Genomic DNA, 22,996 nt, shown 5'->3' with positions numbered 1-22,996 from the left:
TGGAGTCACTGTTCATGACTTGATGGCCAGAACACAGTTAAGTGGAGCAGGTTGACAACATTTAGGGAAAAAATCTTTGAAGATCTAGTGCCAAAACAACATTTATTGCCAGAAATTGGGGCGAACGGTTGGATTTGAATTCAAAACTCCCTATAAATTATGTGTGCCGATCCAACAGAGAGCACTTTGTGCTCTCATAATTGTTAGTGAAATTTGTTGTATCTTTCTTGTGATCCAATCGGCTTGGGAATATTTATTCGCGAGCCCTATGTTTGCTAATTTGTCTGAGATAAGCCAGAATTTTATTCTTCACAAATTGATTGCACCAAGTCCCACTAAAATTGTGAGTACCGGCGATAATGCCTCTGAAATAGTTGCCCTGGAAGTTGTAAGTATGGAAGCTCCAGCAATTTTGCCTACAATGCTGAGGTCACCTAGGTCGAAGCGTACCCCTACAAGAGAAACCCAACCAGTGAAATCAAAGAAGCATAAGCAGAAGAAGTCAGTGTCAGTCTATGCATCCCCAAAGAAGCGTACCGAAACATAGAAGCAGAAGAAAGACAAATAACCAGAGAAGGTAGTGGACCTGGAGGTGGAAAAATCCTAGGGAACAAAGGATATAGACGTTGAAGGAGCGAAGCCCATATAAAGGCTCCCTGAGTATATCCCTCTCAGAAGGGAAAAGAAAATGTCACGAAGGACCTATAGTCTGAGAAGTTCACCATTTCCATGCCCCTGCTACCTGAGTATGTCCCTTTGGAAGGTCCGCAGCCTGCAAGGATCCCACTATTGAAAATGGAGGATTGGGGCCTCACAGATCACACTAGGTTTCCACACTTGACAACAGAAAAGTATATTCGCAGGGTCTACTATGCAGAATCAGGCATTACATCATTGGAAATAGAGGAATGGTTCCACGGTGTCGAGCACTCAGGGTTACTTAATCTGTTGTGGGTGCCCCACTATCACCACACCCCCATTAATATAATATGTGTGCCAACTGCTCGCATTGGTGCATGATGGGTGTTTATGACTAGGAGTTCCTATCTCCATTACAAACATGCTCATTCATAGAATCATGCACTTACCTTATAAGGGTACGAACCTGGCTAAGGAGTTTGGTAGAAAGACAAGGGAGAAAGACCTCACAGAATAAATGAAGAGGGATTACGGCCTCATGAAGAAGTTGCGAGGTTATTCAATTTTGTCTATAACAGACCCAAAATTTCAATTCGATGCCCAAATTTTAGCAGGGAAGGTGATGCAGTGCCTTGCTAAATTGCAAGAAGGAAAGAAACTCCTAGCATAGGTGGAGGAAGCGTAGAACAAGGAGGCCTTGCCAAAGGCTAGGTTATAGCCTTGGTTAGAGGAGGCTTATCCAGTCATGACGACCATTTAGGATAAGCTTAAAGGGTTGCAGAAAACACAACAGAAGATGAGGTTGGTCATAGAAGGACCTAGCACTGAAAAATTGGTTGAGGAAGTGAAGTAGGAAGAACTGTAGAGCGTTGTCGAAGTTGCAGTGATCCAGGTGGAGCTGGGATATCTTCGCAGTAATATTGCAATGCCAACAAAGTGACTCGAGGGTGAGTCACAAACTTTGTGTTGGGGCCCTATTAGGTTGTGGTCCCCTGGGTTAGTTTTGGGGTTAAGATAACCTAAGTTTTGGTACATTTTGTGTAAATAATGTAAAGTCTCCATGATTGTGGATGCAGAGTGCATAGATGAATAAGAGTTAAAGGGGTTTAACCCCTTGTTTTATGTAAATTTTGAGTTGGTTTTGAGATCCACCCATGGTTCGCAAACCATGGTATTGTATGAAAAAGGCTATAACTTGGTGTGTCTTAGAGAGTCTAAGGCATGTTTTTGATAATGAAGAGTAGAATGGGTGAAAAGTGATAACAAGGAGAAGTGGGTCAGATAGGAGAACAAAGGCTCTACAACTGAGTACGTAGAGGCCTAGGTAGAGTTTGCAGCTGAGTGCGTAAACCCATGCGGCTGAGTGCACAGGGTAGTTTTGAGTTTGTAATCCTGAATTGAAGATCAATAAAGATAGTTTCCAAAGAGTTCTTGCGTATTTCTATTTATTTCTGTTAATGCTATATGTTTTCAATGAATGATATGTTTTATGAAATATTGATTGAATGCTACATGATTCTCTTGTATAAGTATTAATGATGTATGCAATGCATGTTTAATTATTTTTGCAAAGACTCTGATGAATTCTATGATGTTTACTAATAACCTAAGTATATCTATGTGAACCTTAATTTAGAGCCGCTCTCTAATTAAGGTAAATAGAAAAATTGACTGTTAAGGGTCTGCAAGAATGGATCACAGACCTTCGCAGTGGTCTGAAGATGTTTTAACATAGTTGCAGTAACGTGCCCTACGAGTTTTTCAATATGCATGAAATCAAATCTGAGTTGCTAAAAGACATCACACTAGTCTTTAGATGCAGAAACTTGGTTCTTGCATCACCCCACACTGCTTCGGGTGAGACTGCAGCTTGCGCTACCTGGGTTGTAGTTGAAAGGGCCTGTAGTGTATGGTTTTGTTGGTTGGTGCAGATAACTCTGAACATGGTTTAGGATCCCCTAAGCCAACATGAGCATTGAGCACGGTGGAAAGTAGTGTTAGACATTGAGGTAGACAACACTTTGGAAAAATAAAGTCATCAATGCTAGAAAAGGAACATCAACAAGCATAAAGAGACAATGAAAAAGCTTGATTTAATGAATTTTTATGTCCATTGAGTTGCTGAGTTAACAAATCTTTATGTAAAACCGTATTTGAAAATTGGTCTGTGTATATAAAGCTCACACTATTTTATAGTTGGGATTATGCATGTTTTTATATTTGTGTTTGAGATTAGAAAATTGAGGATAATTATCCTCCAAGGAGGTGGGGTTTGTAATAGTCCCTTTGGGATAATCCCTTCTTGCAAACATTTGAAAAAAATCATATAACTAAAATACAAACTAGTTGCGATATGGGACACAAATTTCAGAGCTTAGGGTGGAGGTTGCTTTGGAATGGAAGGAAGTCGTTATTAATATAAGTCATGGGTTGACTAATGGTCCTTTAAATGGTTGAATTCATATTTAATTAATTTAGGGGAAGAGAGGATGAGCCCATACCCCTTTGAGAAAGTCCACAAGAAAAAAGGTCAAGAATTAAAATAATTAAAACAACTGGAGTGGTGTTAGTTGTAGGGGAGAATGGTGTGGAGAGTTGTCATTGACAACATGACCATAAACACTTGTGGCCATAATAGAATGAGGGGAGAATAATAAAAATAGAGTGGTGTAGCAAAGGGAGATATGAGAAAGTAATTACAAGGGGAGACTTAGCACAATACAATAGGGATAGGAGGGGGTGGATATAGAGAATGAATGCATGGTATTAGACCTAGCAGAACACAAAATGAGGAGGAAACTCCTAGAATCCATGCAAGGAGGAATTCCTTGGAAGATAAATGATATTGTATTGAAGAGCTCAAGAGAGGAATTGTGTGACAGAATATAGAGGAAGAGGATACACACGGAGAGGATGAGATAAAGAGTAGAATACACACAAGGAGGAGAGATGTTGGATCAAGGAGGTTTAAAATATGGCATGGAAAGGAAATAAGTGGCATGGGAGCACAAATTATTCTGGTAGAATCTTGTTGCAGTGATTAAACAACAATGCTATAGGATAAAATGCACAGTGTATGGAGAATGAAGATACCCTCAAAGGTCTTCCCGAGACCTTCAGTAGACTGTAAGATTATCCGCAACCATCACAAAGTTACATGCATGTTCATAGACAATAACTAACTATCAAAGTAGGAGAAGGAGATTACCTCAAGCCTCCGTGTAGATTTGCTAGAGACCACAATGCAGCTAGGTGGAAGTCCCCTGAGCCAGCTCCAGATCAGGGCCTGCAAATAGAAGAGACAAGCGTAATCATAGATACAACTCTGATAACTAATACATGAATACATAAAGAAACATCTAGTTACATATAACTAAGCTACTCATGCGAAAAGGTATTGGAAAAACAACTAAATGAATGATAGTACCAACACCATGGAGTAGATAGTACAACTACAGTTCTATATTAATATTGGAAGAGTGATTACAACCATCTGTTGCATCAGCCGTCCTTTACCCCTACAGCTTCTCTCTCTCTCTCCCTTCTTGCCAACTTCTTATGATTTGAGACAATGCTCAATAGTCAAGTATGATATCCTTTCAAATGCTCTGACCTCTATCACCATAGCCCTAACTTTTCTTATGTAGCAATTGAGTTAGGCTTGGCAAGCACCTCCTTGAGTTCCCTAGGGCAAAAGCAATGAAATTGCATGCTTTTCAGCTCTTTCCCATTTGCCTCCTTCTTTCGGATTAGAAATCCTCCAAATAGGTCGATTTTGGATGTTTCCTTGCTTTTCTTGAGTAATTTTAGGAATAAATATCTAGATATTTATGAGTCAATTCGTTCCTTTGACCCTTAGAACTTCACCAAGTTTCACTAACATTTTCCCCTTACTATCAAATTGAGTTAGTAGGGTCATTAACGCACCCTTAGTCTTGTAGACAAGCTTTATAAAGTAGGTTGTTAGTGCACAGGCAGCGTTAGTGTGGAATCAAGGCCTGTGATTGTGGTCTTTGCTTCAGCTATCATGTCTTTCCCCTCTGAGTTGATGAGGAGGTCAATTTGTTGTATAACAGATGCCCCCTAAAGTATGAGATCAGAGGCTGCGACAATGGCTGAAATAATTTACTTTAACTGTAATTTTCCTTCAAAAAGAGAGAGAGGACCGAAGCTTCGTGTGGTATGGGAAACCTGATAAAACACACATATATATAAAACTACTAAAATCATGTCTTGAGTCAGGCATTCCCATGCTCAGTAGCTATGTCAGAGTGATTTTCTCAAAAGAGATATGATGATACTGGCTACCAATAAGCACAATGTGGATCCGGTGTCATAATAGAATCATCCTAATAAGCTATCTCCAAAAAACAATATCCTTAACTTGGGAGAGGAAGCAAGGCTAAGTGATGTAAGCCTCTACCCAAGGTATTGATTTCTGCTTCACCGAACAACATAGATTGATACATGTGAATATATGCATTGACATTAAACATGCATGAAATAATTTGATTACTAGTCAATAATGGAGACCATTAACAGATGTGAGGAATGCCACCAATAATGGTGATGGTCTCCAAGATGCATAGTACAATCTAATGAGTGTGAAAGATGTCTTTGTCATCGAACACCCGTAGAATCACTTAACCAAGAGTGAATAATGAGAAACCCTGATCAAACACAAGGAAACCTGCCACTAATGTCTACAAGTACCAAGGTATTGAATGTGCTTCTGGGTTGTCTTCCTAAATAGAGTGTTGAAGTCGATAGGAAGAAACCTGTCGAAAGGTAGGAAATAATGTGTTCTACATCATTCGACACGAAACGGGACAAGAATGCTTTTATTTTTGAGGAATCTTTTGAGCATTTGGGTCTAAACAACAGAGGGTATGATGAAAGGATATGCTTGATGGGTTGATGGAGGAAACAAAAGGTTAACCTTTGAACAATAGATTGCACAACAATGGTTTTGACCAGACAACACTAGACCCATGAACACCAAAGAGTGTTAGGATACAAAGATGCAAAAACATCGAGGTATATACGCTAAACTCATAGGATGGTAGGATTCATATTGAGAGGTCGTCACAAGGAAGGTTTATCTGAGGGAGTGCCACGTTCAAGGGAACGATTGCTGCCAAACCACACTTTCTAATACGAAATATAGTTGTATTGTTCACTTTCCCCATCTGATTAGTTTAATGAATCCAGACAAGTAAACTCATCAATATTTTCATATTTAAAGAGTCTAAAAAGGACCGTAAAAAGAGCAACTCTCTATTCTATCTGATTAGTTTAATGAGTCCATACAGGAAAACTCATCAATCTTTTCATATTTAAAGAGTCTGAAAAGGATCATAAAAAGAGTGGCTCTATATCTTGTCTGTGTAATTTAAAGAGTCCAGACTAGACAACTCGGTGGTCTTCTCATATTTAGAGAGTTTGAAAAGATCGTAAAGAACAACTCCATGGTGGTCCCTTTGTCATAGTTGTTAACTGCGTGTGACAAAAGGTTAATAGTATACCCGGATCGGTTACTTTTCCGTTAGTTAATCTATTGAATCCGAATAAAGAGAAACCTATGTTCAATAGATGTCGACCTCATTTTTTTTACGAGTACGAGGAGATAGACTAAACTCGTCTTTTGTCGTGACTTTTTAATGAGTCATGCGATGACAAACTCAATACCTTCATCAAATTTTAACGAGTCAAATGAAGAAAACTCAAGGTATCTTTTTTAGTTTAGTGAGCGAGGAAAAAGAGGTAAAAGAACTGCTCATTCCTCCTTTGTAGATTTAACGAGCCCGAAGGAGGGGAAAAACTCGGGGATTTTTTGATTTTAAGAGCGAGAAATGGTCCCAAAAAAGCAAGTTCTCTTGTTGCTACCGTATATTTTTAACGAGCCCGGTGACAAAAACTCAGGATTTTTTAGTTTAACGAGCGAGAAAAGTACCTAAAAGAATGCTCAGGTCATATTTATAAATGTTTAACAAGCCTAAGGACAAAACTCGGGATTTTTTCAGATTAACGAGCGAGAAAAAAGCGCCTAAAAAGAATGCTCTAATGATCTTTTTCAGTTTAATGAGCTAGAAAAAGAGAGAAAAAGAGTTGCTTAGACCATCGTCGTATATGTTTAATGAGCCCAACGATGACAAACTTTTAGTTTTTCAGATTAACGAGCAAGAAAAATACCATAAAAAGAACACTCGATCTTCTTCATGGTAGTTTAACGAGCCCGAAGAAGGAGACTCAAGGATTTTTTTGGATTAACGAGCAAGAAAAATACCATAAAAAGAATGCTCGATCTTCCTTGATCTCATGCTTGACAATAGAACGGTCTATGCCATGCATTTCCTCATAAGACCAAGGGAAAACATCGTGAAAGTCCTTAAAAGGGTAGGTGAAGCTCACAATTTCCTCAGGATTGTGATTGGCTTCAATCTATATGTTTTCCACAATGCCTGTCTTGACTAGAATATCGATGAGAAATTTCTTTGAAATATTGCCCATGTTTCCCTCTCAGTCCAAAGTTTGGATAGTCGTATATGGTGAGGAAATGATTTCAGGTGCATCATATGATAGGATTTGAAGAGGCATCATGTCTGAATCGGATATCGAAACATCATGGTGCGAGTCCTCCCAAGGTCGCTCTTCTAAACTCATGATCTCTCTAATAGATTCGTCCATAGGTAGGACTTGATTGAGTGGATCGAAAGAGGGAGCAGTTATGGGAGGGGCAGTGGGACCGTTAGCCGTAACCAAAGTGACTAGAGGTTTGGATGTAGATTGAATGGCTTGGTAGGCCAATTCAGCTAGTGACAACAACATTTGTTCTTCATATGTGTTAATTTCTGAAGGAGCGGACAGGATCTGTGGATCGGATTGTTCATGAGGAATAGATGAAAGCATATTGAACATCTGTGAAACCTTCGGCGATGGAAGAGAGAAACAACCAATGAGGGAAGAATCCTTCAGTAGATCAGTACTGATACTGAGGTAACAGTTAGGTACACCACCCACTAAGGGTACAAAGTTGCTAGGTAACAGAGAGTAATTTGGGGTGCAAAAGGACAGCTGGTCCACTATGACTATCATTCCATCCAAGGGAAAGAGGATGAAACGGAAGACCGAAGACATAATGACATTCATGCCATAAGTCCAAGTGTGGCCCAAAAGTAAATTATAGTCGATTTTATGATCCATGACTTGAATTTCTACCGTTACCATTTTCCCACTGAAGGTGATGGGATAGCTAGCTAGGTAACCTTTTGGGATGAAAGTGTGGCCATCGAAAGCTTCAAGGGGATTCGATGGCGGGGATAGGGTTGGAGAACCTAGAGCAAGCCAACATGAAGCCAACATGACGCAGGTAGAAGCACCTTCATCGATGACAGTTCTGTGTATACCTTTACCTTTCGAAAAAATTTCACTTGAAATGTAAGTTGGTGGGAAAGGGGAGGTTTACACTTTTCCATGTCGAAAACTGCAAGCGTGGAGTCATGTGGGTCGATACCACCAATAGCTAAAAGCAAAGCTTTCCTTGGTGCTATACATGTTTGTAATACTTCGAGCACCGACATAGCCGATGGCGCTTGCGCCAAGTCTTCTACAATGCTATAGTTTTGGGCAGCACGTGCAGATGTATTTTGCATTATGCATCAAAGTGCCCCTTTGGGGGGGGCGAATTATAAGTTTAGCAACAGGCCTTTCGATATGAAAATCATTAGGTGGTGTTGGGTTTTGACTTGAGGAAAGTTCCTCTACGTGAGCGACAGGAGCTCCATAATATTTGGCTCTTATTTGTAGATCTACCGTTTCAAAGGTGTAAATGGTAGAAGATCCTTCACCAGCTGAAGGATGTTCCTAACCACTGTTGACCCTTGTGGGGGTTGGGGTTGGTTTACAATAAGGTTCTGCTGCTGCTAAGTGGGGAAAGGATTATTCAGGACAGTGGTGGTCCTACCAGTATCCTTTTGAGCAATGTATTTTGTGCATTCCTGAAGACACGGACAACGATAGGTCATGTGGTCTTTAGCATAAATTTTGCAAGGAAATCTGGTGGGTTTATCCTTTCCATTGTCAGGAGGCACAATGACCTTCTGTTTTGGTTTTTGCTACTTTGTTGACTGCTCCTTAGAAGGAGCGGTCTTTTTCTTACTGTCGGGATTTTGTGTAGACTGCACAAAGTTTATTGCAGTGGTAGGAAGAGCAGTCAATTTGGTAGTAGTGGAAGCATTGGAGTTTCAAGGCGCATTAGGGATTACGTCGTAGAGAGTGCTAGAGTATTAATATATCAGATCTAAGTGTTGGGCACGATGTATGGATTGGTCTTCTGTGACCGCACCACCTAAGCCGACATCCTTAGCGATTGGGGTAGTAGGGACTTGCAGAACCAATCTGCTAAGAGATAGTCTAGGAGGGGAGCTTTAACTAAACTTCGCCTATGTCTCCATTCATGTATATGATCAGAGATGTGGGTGGCGGTATCCTGACGTAATGAAGTGAGGAGTTCCATCCCAGTCTCATAGCGGATGGGTAGTTGGAAGTGCTTTAAGAATTCCATTGCTAGAGTGTCAAAGGTATTTACTGAAACGCATGGTAACTCAATGTACCACTTAGCTGCGCTGCCAGTGAGGGTGTACGGAAAAAGACTTAACCGAACACTATCATCCACCATGGAGTTAGAAACACTCCAAAGATGGTAGGTGAGATTATGAGTGCCCGGATCCTCCCCTTGTTTCCCATCGAACTTAGGGATGTTTATTGGTATTTTATGCGAGATTGGTGGCCATTGTAAGTTATGATAGATAGGGTCATTTGTAAGTTTGTACAAGTCAGGGATATCCAACATTGCCAAGAAAGGCAGATTGTGTGGTGCTCCTGACTCGGACAAAGGCGATCATATATGACTTGAGGAACCTTGCGGTCCTCCCATTGTTTGAGTCCCAATATTAGACATGGGCTGCATGGTATAGTAGTTTCCTTGAGGTATGGCATTGTAGTGTGGATTTCCATGATGATTTTGATGCTGGAGTATAGAATTTCCCATAGGATAAGCGGTGCCCCCCTGACTCATTTGAATTTGTGAGTAGGGTGCCCCAATGGATTCTTTGGGACCTCCTTAAGGATTCTTGCCCATCACAGAACTAACAATTTGTCCTTGATTGACATAAGGAATTCTCATGTCAATTAGCGACTAACCATGCATGCCTGAGAACAGAAGAGGAATTGTTGTGTTCCCTACCGGTATGTGCATATTGGGAATTCCCCGAAAGATTAGAATCTGGGGGTTTGAACTGTACAATGGCAGCCGATCATATTGTTGGTGGATGGGAACTGCACGCATATTGCTATATTGAGCATTATAGGGAGCGTTGTATGTAGCACTTGTCGAAGGTATGAAGTTTGACACTAAAGGGGTGGAACCTAGCATCAACTAGGTTCCACTCATAGAGGGTGTCATGTGAGTGGTTGTACCTAGGAAAAATGGGATAGCTGGGTTCACCATTACCGGTGTTGTGGTGACAATTGACTGGGGAAGTGGTGGGGGACCGAAAGTGTCCCTAAAGTCCCATGACCCATTAGTCATCAATGGGATAGATGGAAATGTTCCAACTACTAAAGCAAGAAGTACAGGTACAGTGGGATCCAAGATTGGGTTTGACATATTCATAGGTAGAGGGTTTAAGGGAGGAAGGAATCCTTTGGTGAAGAAATTCTTTGGAAAACTTGAATTGTTGGTTGTCCAAACAGATCCCGTGTGAGATCTGGGAGACTGATTCCCCAAAGATGGGGAATACAATTCACTATAGCTCGGCGGATCTTCCACAATGAATGGAGGAAGTCGTAGTAATTGTCTAGTTTGACGACGAGGATCGGATGTAGCCATGGTGACCGTTAATTTTTATTAATAAATTTTATTGTGATATTTGTTAAAGTCTCAAAATGGTAACACTCGAGGGCATAAAAAAAAATATAAAAAATACACTAAGTTGATAAATTAGCAAATAGAGGGAAATTACCCTGTCTAATAAGCACCGATCACTGGAGATGAAACCCCGTATCTCAATGAATAACAGAGAAGGTTGGCCAGATGTATAGTTATGGTTACTCTAGAGCTTCACCCGAACCTCAGATTGAGGGGCCAAGTACTGTCATGAAGATGAGCACCCTCCCAAAAATTGAAGATAGAGTAGATTCGTCTGTGTTAGGTACCAGGACAGCCCGTCCCAGTCACCTTGTGTAAGTCCCTAAAAGTTTGGCCACTAAAGATACCTCAGATCACAAACACCACTGGGGGGGGACATAGTCATAGACAATACACTATGTGGGCAGGATACCTGAGTCCCCGACTCAACTCCGAAATCACCGAAGGGATCCCCAATACATAAAATACCCAAAGTATTTGTAAGAGAAGGCAGGCTACCTTCACTTAAAATCCGATATTGTCCCATATTTTGCTCCGATTTTACTGGAGTGGTCCTAGTAGTATGAGTGCAGAAGGAATTTTTCTCTGTTTTAATGACACTAGTTTGGTTTTCAACCTTGGGCAGTTTACTCACACTGCCTATCCCAAGATCCTAGCCTGAACTAATGTTTGTTTGCTCAATAAAGAGTTATTGATTAATTTTAGGTAAATTTTATGTGTACTATCTTATTGTCTTCAGTAGGGGAGTTGACGTATGAAATGTGATGAGACTCTGACTCAGCAAATCATGCACAAGACAATGCTTTAAAAAAATTTCAATTCAATGAAAATAAGTTGTATTCTACATGTGAGAGTTTTTCACATATTCATATTCTTTCCATGCATCTTATTCATTTAACACATGCATAACCAAATGACTTCTTTCCAATGTCTCTTAACAACAACTTGCAACCAAAATATAGAAGCTTTTAACAAGCTAAACAAAAGGATGAATAAAAAATGTGGATCTTTGTTTCGTAGAAAATGCTTTTAAGAAAGAAAAAAAAAATATTTCCTAAAAAAAACCTTTTTAGGACACCTATTTTGCTAACGAAATGCAGTAACAGATCTTCTTTCAGTCCATGAGAAGGCTTCCTATCCTTTTTGGCTTAAAGACACAGCTGGAAATCAAGATTTTGGGAGACTAACGCTCTGTAGCAGTGGCCACAGAGAGTTAATAGATCCACTAACGCTCCCTCTGAGCAAACACAATGCTTTGTAGTCTGCTAACCTATGTTAGTGTGGGAAAATAGTAAAAAATATGTCTTTCTAGATCAGATTCAGTGATGAATACATGTAGGCAAGTTGCAACAAGGTTTGTGGTGGGTCAGAAGGGAATGCAGAAGTATAGGGAGCTATTAGGAGGAGAAAACTGAGAACTGTTCAGGCAAATCGGGAACTAGATGTATAGTCCCCAACAGAGTCGCCAATTCTGCTATAGGATAAAATGCACGGTGTATGGAGAATGAAGATACCCTCAAAGGTCTTCCCGAGGCCTTCAGGAGAATGTAAGATTATCTGCAACTGTCATAAAGTTGCATGCAGGTTCATAAACAATAACTAACTATCAAAGTAGGAGAAGGAGGTTACCTCAAGCCTCCATGTAGATTTGCTAGAGAGCACAATGCAGCTAGGTGGAAGTCCCCTGAGCTGGCTCTAGACCAAGTCCTGCACATAGAAGAGACAAGCGTAATCCTAGCATACAACTCTGACAACTAATACATGAATACATAAAAGAACATCTAATTACATATAACTAAGCTACTTATGCTAAAAGGTATTGGACAAACAACTGAATGAATGATAATACCAACACCACAGAGTAGACAATACTACTACAGTTCTATATTAATATTGGAAGAGTGATTACAACCATTTGTTGCATCAGCCCTCCTTTACCCCTGCAGCTTCTCTCTCTCTCTCCCTTCTTTCCAACTTCTTATGATTTGAGACAATGCTCAATAGTCAAGTATGCAATCCTTTCAAATGCTCTGACCTCTATCACCATAGCCCTAACTTTGCTTATGTAGTAGTTGAGTTAGTCTTTCTAAGCTCTTCCTTGAGTTCTGTAGGGAAAAAGCAATGAACTTGCCATGCTTTTCAGCTCTTTCCCATTTTCCTCCTTTCAGATTAGAAATCCTCCAAATAGGTCGATTTTGGATGTTTGGTTACATTTCTTGAGTAATTCTAGGAATAAATATCTAGATATTTATGAGTCAATTCATTCCTTTGACCCTTAGAACTTCACCAAGGTTCACTAACGTTGTCCCCTTAGTAGCAACTTGAGTTAGTAGGGTCACTAATGCACCCTTAGGCTTGCAGACAAGCTTTATAAAGCAGGTTGTTAGTGCACAAGCAGCATTAGTGTGGAATCAAGACCTGTGATTGTGGTCTTTGCTTCAGCTATCATGTCTTTCCCCTATGAGTTGATGAGGAGGTCAATTTGTTGTATAACAAACAATAAGATGACTGGTAGGTATTGTTCTAGGTCCTTTTGGTTTCCTCAGTTTAGGGTAGATGCACTCGTATATCAAGTAGTTGGTTGTTGGGTGGAGATAGGTGAATATATTAACTCCCAAAGGTGTTGAATGTGTGATTAGTTCTCTTCAGGACCCTTCCTCAAGCTTTAAAAATTTGTTGGAAGAAATATTTTGGTGCAAGCCAATCTAAGGTTGAATGGAGAGTTAAGTCCCAATCTTAGTAGCCAAGTTTCCTACCTTAAAATACGTGTTATCGAGCTCTATTTGATTGTAACTATTGTATAAATGATAATTATGTGTTTAATGCACGAATTTATGCAAATACATGTTATTTCCTTCATGGTTTTGAGGAGTGAGTTAACTCCTATGTGATTGATGAAACATTGCCAAAATATGTGATTATTTTTAGGAGAAAATTCTATCTAATTTACCGAGTATATGAGATGGGTTAATCTCTATGCTCTAAATAACATATTACATTAAAATGAATGTTAATAGAAGGCCATATGCTATGTGACTTACTTGTGGGAAGCATGTTTTTCTAGTATTTATACTTATTCTTATGTATGTTTACGTTTCTGTAATGGACACATTGGCTAGGATGGATTAAATGCCATAGGAGAGGTAGTGGCACCAATATAAACGAAGGCTAGGGCCTTATGGATTAATTATTCAAGCTTGACAGAGATATGTTGGCATGGTGGTAATCTAAGGGCATCCCTATCTAGATAGTCATAGATATGTATGGAAAGCACCTGGGGGGGGGAACTTATCAATTATGTGTCAAAAGTGGTGTATAAGCACACATCTACATAAATGTGTGCTATATGTTGGTAGAAAAAAAATAATGGATAAGTGTTGGAGGGATTTTTTTGGTTGGCTAAACTGTAGAAATATCCCTATATTCATATATAAATATAAGGGTGAACTCAGGAGAGATAGTCTTGTGCTAAGTGCTAAGAGACTTAGTGAAGTCCCACTTAACCATATGTACTTTGGGCATAAGCTCAGGAAGGATAGATGCCATGGTTATGCATTGAGAGCCTTGGAAAAGGAATACACACACACACACACACACACACACACACACAGGGTCCACAAAGAATGGAGGCCTTAAGGCTAGAAATTACAAAATTCAATTTAATGGAGAAAACCCTGTTCTAATACAAAAAAAAAAGGATAATTCTGGAAACCAAAGGTAAGTTACCCCATCCATGGATGATATCATCCTCGGGCATTGCAGTGGTTATAAATATGGATGTCCTGGACAATAGTGGTTGATGTGAATTGGTTCCAACACTTAATGTAAATATCATTGTGTTGGGACCTAGGGGTGTTGAGCATGGTGCACAATATGGAAAGGGATCAGAGGGCAAAGATAAATGGAGGTCACGGGACAAAGTTATTATTGGTAGGAGACATCAAATCTCTTGTCCCAAGTTTTTATACCATTAGTACAAAATGAGAGATTAATGACTATGCGACTAAAAGAGTTAGTCACCACAATTATTTCAAGTGAATTACTACTAAATTTTACCAATTTTAAGTGACCAAATTAAAACCGACTAACTTGGATGGCTAATTAGTCTAGCAATAAAATATATGACTAGATATTAAGTGACTCAACTAAAAACAACTAACTCAAATGACGGATTTAGTTTATGACTAAAATATATGACTAGACAATAACTAACAAAATTAAAAATGATTAACACTTTACTTTTTTTTTCCGAGGAAAAAAACCACGCTTTTCTATTAATCAGAGATAAAAAAGCTACAAAAAGGAATGAGTAAGCATTCCGCAGAGATGGCTTGTGCCCAGATGCATTTAAGCAATTCGTATGATGCCGCAAGGGCCCGAGTGCTTTCGCACCCCACGCAACGTTTTCAAACTAACGTGCACAAAGAATAAGAAAAGAGAAGAGAGGAGAGAGAATGAGAGGCAAAAACTGAAATCCGGCAATGAGTAGAACTCACGCATCAAGTTTTTCGCCCCTTTTTCTTTTCGACCTTATGCCACACTCCTTGAGAGGGCTCGATCGAGGCCAAGACTAGCTGTGTTTCTGTATTCTGTGGACCTGGTTCTTTGTCTGAATCTGAAGTATCTGAGAGGTGGTGCCATTTTATGCCGCCCGTACAAGGTTGCATGCTTGTCTCCACAGCCTTCTTTTCTGCTGAGATTTCTTTCCTGTCTGATGGGGTTCCTTTCTATTTCTCCATTTCGTGGGTTACCTCAGTTTTCTCTTCTGGAGGTTCTTCCTCTGCTGCTTCTGATTCTTCATCCTCTGAATCTGGGGGAGAAAAGTTCCAACCTTTCCTCTGCTTCCCTTTCTGCTTCTTTTTATTCTTGGCTTCTGGACACGTGCTTTGTAAGTGACCTGTCTGCCTACAGATCCTACATCTGAAAGCGGTGTTTTCATAATCCAGTACCTGCAGCCAGTTCTGTTGTTTGTAGATCAGCTTTATATTTTCCGGCAGTCCTTTACTTAGGTCTACTTCCACACAGATACGTGCGTAGGTGTAGATCCTTTCATCGATCCTATCCATGTCTGTTTTGATATACTTCCCTATGCTGTTTCCAATACCTTCCAGCACCCGATCATCCCAAAAATGCAGAGGAAGATTGTGTAGTCTAACCCAAACTGGCATTCTGGTTACCGTCATTTTATTTGGATCAAAATCTGGGAACCATGGGGTCACAAATAGCCCTGCTGTTCCCCAAAACCATGGTCCGGTGCTGATAACTGTATCTCTGACTTCCTTGGATGTGAATCTCACTATAAAAAAACCCTTTGCACATAAATGAATATCGCACTCCATGGTCCAGCTGGTGAATATCCAGTGGAAAAGATCCATAGGTTTAGGCCAGAAGCTGTTGAAACGGCAGATTAATGCTCGCGTTTCATAGGACTTGACGAAATCATCTAGCCCTGAGGAATCTAAGTTTAGGGCTGGGGTTTGCTCTGACTGATCTACTATGTATGGCCTGGGCAGGTGTCCTCCTTGAACTGGAGGTGGCCCTGAGCTTCTGCTGCCCTGTAAAATGTTTTTGTAGGATTTTGGTTGTTGCTGGGCTGCAGCTTTTTTCCCCATGTCTCCCCCTGAGGAACTTGGCTGTCCCTGAGGTAGAGCCCCACCTCTCAATCTAAGATTTAGAATAATGATTGACCCTGGCCCAATCTCATAACTTTCCAGAGATCTACAGTCCTGTAAGGATCTTCTTCCACTAACCAGGTGTTGAGTCTAAACAGGGTACCCCATTTCTGCCCAAATTTGTTTTTTTAGCTGCATGGATGTATCTCCTGCATGAACCCATACTAATCGAGATTTCCCCTGAGGGGGTTTAATCAGGATCTGAAAATAAAAATTAGTTACCTGCTTTGACTGATGGCGTAAGTCCAGATCTGGCCCCGTTTTGGTTTCTTTTTCCTTTTGCTTGCCTGAGCCTGCATAATCTCTGCCCGATCTAGGATTGATGTCTTTGTTCCAACAGGTTAGATCTGACCGAGGTCTGTTTTGATTGGGCCTCAGATCTGGTAGATCTGACCCAGATCTGTCAAGATTTGAGCTTACGGTTTTCGGATCTGGCCCTGATCTGTTGGAGCTATCGTTCATCTGCACGAAAAGATCTTCGGACCCTCTGTTGTATGGCTGCGTCGATGAGGAAAGGGCCCGTATCTGCACGGCAGAGAGCATTGGAGTCGCCAGCCACCATGCCCCCACGACCCTTACTCCACCCCATGTCTGATCTGGCGCGTTTCCGTTTAAGATCTGCCCTAGAATGGCAGATCGCGTCCATGGGATGCCACGATGGAGCTTGTAATCTGGCAGAAACCTCGCTCCTTCATGGCCGCAAGCAGATTTGCCGTGTCTATGCCTACAGGTCTCGTATGATAGCGCATCGAAGCGTGACAAGGTGCCGGCCCTTTTCTTTTGGGCATAACACTCTGGCCATGAGCCTTCTGGTGCCGTCGTGAAAGAAAAACAAAAACTCTGCACCCTCTGTTTGCTTTGGGTCCTTTCGTTGAGATCTTTTGCATCGACAGATTCGTTCCAGGGCCCGAAAAGGGCAGCATACTCATTGAACCCAGTCGCCGGGCATCTAGCCGAACTGCAACAGAGTAGATCCTTTGGCGCCGCGGCGGCGCTGAGAAAAGTTTCTGAAACCCTAAGACTTGAAAACGCCTCCATCGCTCCCGTCCTCCAACATGTAACTGATTAGCACTTTACTTGTAAGGACTCAATATCATATTTGTACTTGTTCATGTTGGATTTGACAGATCTAGATAGCATATCTATGTCATATTAAACAAACGTAAGCTTCACATGAATGCATGAAACACCTCGATATTTAAGATCTTTAATTATAATGGTGAAAACGGTTTACAAAATTGCATCATGGTCAAATTTTGTTCTTGATAGATTTATTTCTTACAATGTTTGAACACATTTGACATTTTAACCACACCCTTACACAAAATAAGGCTAACAATTCACTATTTTTAAGATTGTCTTGATGGTTTACTTGCTTTCCTTTTTGTAGATGTATGATCACTTTATAAATTTAAATGCGACATCGTAACACACATAATGAGATAATGATCAAAGCCTAATAGTGCCACTATTGGTGCACTATGCACACAATTTAGACAATGCACAGAATTCTTAAATATTTGATGTTGACATATGGAATTTCTTATTGTTTAGGGGTGCTTTAAAAAAAGAAACTTACATTGATCTCTAGTATTAATGGAAATTTGTTCTAAATACATAGTGGTTAATGTGCTCACATGCTAATGGTATTTATCATGTTTAATTAGTTGTAATTACACACTTTGGAATGTTACAAATACGTCGCTTGGGTCACAATTCTATGGTTACTAACTACCCAACTATAAATGGTGATAAATTAATGATAAATGGATGACACTTGAAGGTTATAAATATGTAAGTGGTCCATATTCAACTTTGTTTTCTTCATTGTCCATAGTAACAACAAAAATTTGAAATATTTCCTTTATTTACCATCGCAAACACATAAATCTTTTTCGTTCCAAACATAGCTAATACCATTGGGATATGATCTATTAATTGTGGAATGGTCCTTTGATGATGATAACAAAATCTCAATCTCCAATTCTCATGAATACGATGAATGAATGATCTAATCCCTTACTTGTGTGGACACAATTTATGATTCATTTTTTATTTTTATTGCACCATTGTATATATGCTTCACTAGCATCTCATGTTATATGGTTAATTGAGAAAGTTTTATCTTTCATTTTTCAAGTATAATTTCGTTGCATGAATAAGCATCGTTGTCTAATTAAAATCATTCAAAATATGTTCATAATGCATGGTTTTTTTAACTATTCACACACTTCCCCTCGCCTTTTACTTTGAGAGTGAGTAGTGTCAACTCACTAGTCTTCGTTATGGAACTTCCCTTCATTACTCAATGACATAGCATATCTCAATATTTAAGGATTCCCTACTTGATAGTGATATCCTTTAGTGTAGTCTAAAGAGTGAGAGAAGGCCACCAAGGTGACATTGGATGGCTTTCTTGAGAGTTTACTTTGAGGAATTCTGGGTGGGGTTAATACCTTTTTTTTCTATGAGAGTGTTTCAATGGTGACACAATTTAGAAAATTCTTACAATAAAATTAATTTCCCTTATTTCCATCACCTAAACTACCTCTAATAAAATCGTGTGTTTTTAATAACATCTAATTTTGATAAATATTTAATTCAATAAAAAAAATTATTATTATTATTATTATTATTGTTGTTATTGTTATTTTATGTATATGGCAGAATCGACAACTATAGCGAGCTTGTACTTATGTGACAGGGGATTGATTCTATCCACTAACAAATTCACCTCCAAGTGTACCCACATTGCCTCACATGAGGCACTGAGCTAATCGAATTATAAACCAATAACATCATAAGAAATGCCTTAACAACCCATTGTATCATCAACTATTCTACACCATGGAGCAAATTAAAACTAACTTTTAATATTAAAAAATATAGCTTTTTTATTTTAGTTTAAAATCAATTTTAATATCTAATTTGAGGAAAGTTGGTAAAATAAATTTTAATATGAAAAGTATTAAGAAAATTAAAATTTAGTGTGTGAAATGTTATGAAAATGATTTATTATTATCTAACAGGCCTAACAAAGGTGAACTATTTAGGGCCCAGATGTGTTGAGGTCAGCTAAAAATAAATTCTTTTGCAAGTGGGAGGAGTCAGTAAGGTAGTAATAATAATGATAAAATCCACCCGTAGGTTCTCTTGCGGGTAGTGGTTGGATTTCTTATTAGATTGTATGCAATAGAAAGTTTATATGATACTATTCCTTGGGTAATAAAGTGGATATCTAGTCAGTCAGAATGTGAAGGGATAGAAGCAAGGGATGGTTACTCTATGGTTACTAGGGTCTATTGATGGGTTACCTTCTTTTTGGTCACTATTTCTATGGTTACTCTGACTAGACCAATCAAAATAGCTAATAGCAAGTTTCCTCAAGGCAACCCGCTAGCTTTTGGTTAATAGGTCTATAAGGTAGGCTTTAGATTAATCTTGTCTAAGGATGCCTAACCACTTATTTCTCTAGATTTATTCTCAAGGTGGGACAATGTAAGGTGGGTAGTTTATCTGGGGTGGAAGCCTCCTAAAGAGTAATGGAGGTGTCTTTTCCAAAGAGGCAACACGTCAAGAAAGAACATCATCTAGGGACAATAGAAGGCAACATGCTCATTTGGAACTGTGCAAGAATGGAAACACAAGAGAGAGGAAACATGGAATGGTAAACAAGGCCAAAAGTAGTTAGAAGGCACACTTGGTCCAGGCCCCAGGGTCAGTCTGAATTTGTATTAGAATTGGCTGATGGGTAGGTTTATGAATTGGTTCATTGAAAACCTATGTTACTAGATCTACCATGTCCATATGTAGGATCCATGGATTTAATTCTGGTTTGTTAGGTTCCACCCATGATCCGACATGGAAGTAGATCTGTGAGTGAAGGAAATAAATGTTGATCTTGTGAAATGATTCTTGAAACTTCCATTTCTTTTTTGACCATTTGTTGGGGCCTTCATTTAATTTTGAAAGGTTTTGACCAATTTTGACTGACCAAAGAGCAAGAAAGAAATAGATGGCAACAACAGTTGGGTGGCAGAATGGACAGTGGTGGAGGAGTTGTGGCAAGGTGGAAGTGGAAGGAAAAGGCAGTCGAGGAGGCAGGAAGGTGCAGAAGCAGCCAAGGGGGAGAACAACTGAGCAAGAACTTGCAGTCCAGTTAGCAGAAAAAGATATAAAATGGGAACACTAGGAAGGAAGAAGGTTGTTGTTGGACTAGATACGGAAAGAAGGAGTCGGTTGAGCTGAGAGCAGGAGAAGAGATACACAGTTGCGAAGGCTGAATGACATAATGCTGAGATCTGAGGGACTTAGTCGTGGAACCAATCCAAACCCGTGGGACTAAGCTGGGTTCTTTCTTTAATGTTTATGGCAAATGTTGGATCATGCTGTAATCTTTCATGTTAAGTTTAATAGCCGATGCTGGTTACGACTTCTGATGTATTTCGGCCTCGTGCTTAATATGTCTATTAAAATTTTGAATGGCTTATCAATTACATGTAGAGGTTAATTCATAGATTGTCTCAAGGATGATGCTATCTCTGTTTTACGTACAATGGATATATATATATATATATATATATATATATATATATATATATATATATAGATATATATATATATATATATATATATATATATATATATATATATATATATATATATATATATATATTTGTGTGTGTGTGATCAAATGCACCCAATTGATACTCCCTCAATCCCATGTTGAATGCTTCTCCCTTTTGGTCGCGGCACGCCTCGGGTGAGACTCCTTTCTCTTTGGGGTAAGGTGAAAATGTCGGTGCTATTGTTACACAAAAATATCGTCACCATGATTATTTGGAGTCAGTATGGGTCTATCATCACTTGTACTATCCTCCTAAGCAACTCTCAAACCTCAGCTCTTCAAGTCAAGCTTTGAAAATTGGAGAAAGACATTAAAAATCAATGAAACTCTGGTTCCGCACTTTCTCTCACTATCACCTACGGTCTCGCACCTTCTGTTCATAAAACTGCGGACCTGCGTGCTCTGTCCCTAAAGGTGTGGGTGCGGACCCCTGTGAAAGTCAAAAGACGCAAGTTTTATCTTAAAAAACTCACTTTGGGTTAATTCTAGAGCATTCTAGAAGGAATTTTGACGTGGATTGTTCGCTCTGAGGTGGTTCATGCATCCCAAAAGAGAAGGAGCTAATCCCTTGATGAGAGGAGCTATCGCTTTGAAGGAGGACCTAGTAACCTCCCTCCATTGCACTATAAATTCAGGCATTGGGCTGGTTGCTGGAGAGGTTAGAAGCTGAACATTTTTGAGGGTAAATGCTGGTGAAATCAAGACTTCCTAGTTGAGCTTAAGAGGAGAGATCACATACCTTTTTGGCTTCATTGGGGAGTGAGTGAAACTTGTCAGAGTAGAGGAGACTTCTTGCTAGACCCTGGGAGGAGCTTGTACAATGTCAAGGCACAGGTTGTAAAGTTCATCTTCTTTTGAATTAATACAATCAAACTCATTTTTCTCAACAAGTATCTCATGTTATTTGTTTCATGGACTCCTTGACTTTCATGTTAAATATGTTTTATGATATTGGCTTTTTAGGTGCTATTTAATTTGTTTGCCTTGTTTTTGTTTGCAGATTCGCGACGAAGGAGCTCATTTGGATCGAAGGAGCGAGGGAATCCACAAACTTGTGTTGGACCTAAGGTAGGCCCTAAAAACACTTGTTTGCCATTGTTTATAAAAGCATACTTAGAGAAAGATAGTGTCTGGTTGGTTTTCTTGTCATTAGGTCTTCTTTAGATTCTAGGAAGGTCTATCTTGTCCTCAAGATCGACTTATTCCATGTGACAAAATGGCGACTCCACTGGGGACTTGATTGTTTTCCTTGTTTTTACTTTGACCTGAGAAACGGTGTTTTTGTTTCTGTTTTTGGCTTGTTGTGTGTAAAATTGGGTAGAGTTTGTAGATCCAAGGTTATTTTTTGTTTTTCATAGCTTTGGGAGAGGACCGCACCCTAGCCTTTTGACACAGTGCGTACCTATCTGCACCTTTTCTTTTAGCACAGAGCGAGACCGCACCTGTGTTAGCTGTGGGCCTGCGGGCCCCATCAAAATTTTGAAAAACCTAAGATTTCCTCTGTTAGTCAGCTTAGTTTTTGTTTAGAAATTTTTATCCACTGCCCAGACCTGCATATAACTTGTCAGAAGATTTCCTTAGGTTGATTTCATTAGTGTTAGGGTTTTAGGTGAAATTCCTAGGAGTTTTGCTTGTTGGGCTTGTTTTTCATATTGGTTGTGTAGTGGCTCTGAGCTTAGAAGCTGTAGGGACTTTAGATCACCTTAGTGTCTACCAGCCTTCTTATGAGTCTGACCATTTATAAAATCCCCCCTTGTTGAGGAATCCGCTTTGAGTTTTCTCTTTACAAAACTTCGAAAAGCTTGTGTTTAAAAAGTTTGGATTTTCCTTTTCAAAAAGAAAACAAAATTGGTTGTTCTTGACAGATTTGTGATTCTGCATAAATTAGTCCTTAGCTCACATCTAGCTAAGTAAAACATCCTTAAAAATGAGATCTAGTAGGCTTTGACTTCAAATAGGTTTTTACACTTTATAGATCTCAAAGTTAGTCATTTCCATGGTTTGAGTGTTTTATAAAAAAATATAAAAAATCTCTTTTGAAAAAAGTTTGTTTCTGTAGTGGTTGAGTGCTTTGAAACGAAAAGGGGAAATTTTTGTGAAATAACTAGTTGTCTCGTTTTGAGTGCATTG

General features: G+C 39.4%; 1 pseudogene; it reads right to left on the bottom strand.

Moving 5' to 3' along the window:
- LOC149195759 (xanthohumol 4-O-methyltransferase-like) overlaps window positions 1-16,179 on the bottom strand; it is a 28,752-nt pseudogene extending 12,573 nt beyond the window's left edge.
- Window positions 16,180-22,996: the final 6,817 nt, after the last annotated feature.

The sequence above is a fragment of the Pinus tabuliformis genome, chromosome 2_2, assembly GCF_031772625.1.
Source record: "Pinus tabuliformis cultivar Carrire ecotype Pingquan chromosome 2_2, CPIR1, whole genome shotgun sequence".
Taxonomy (NCBI): Eukaryota; Viridiplantae; Streptophyta; class Pinopsida; order Pinales; family Pinaceae; genus Pinus; species Pinus tabuliformis.
Note: the sequence above shows the minus strand (reverse complement) of the source record. Positions and strands in the feature narration are given on the sequence as shown.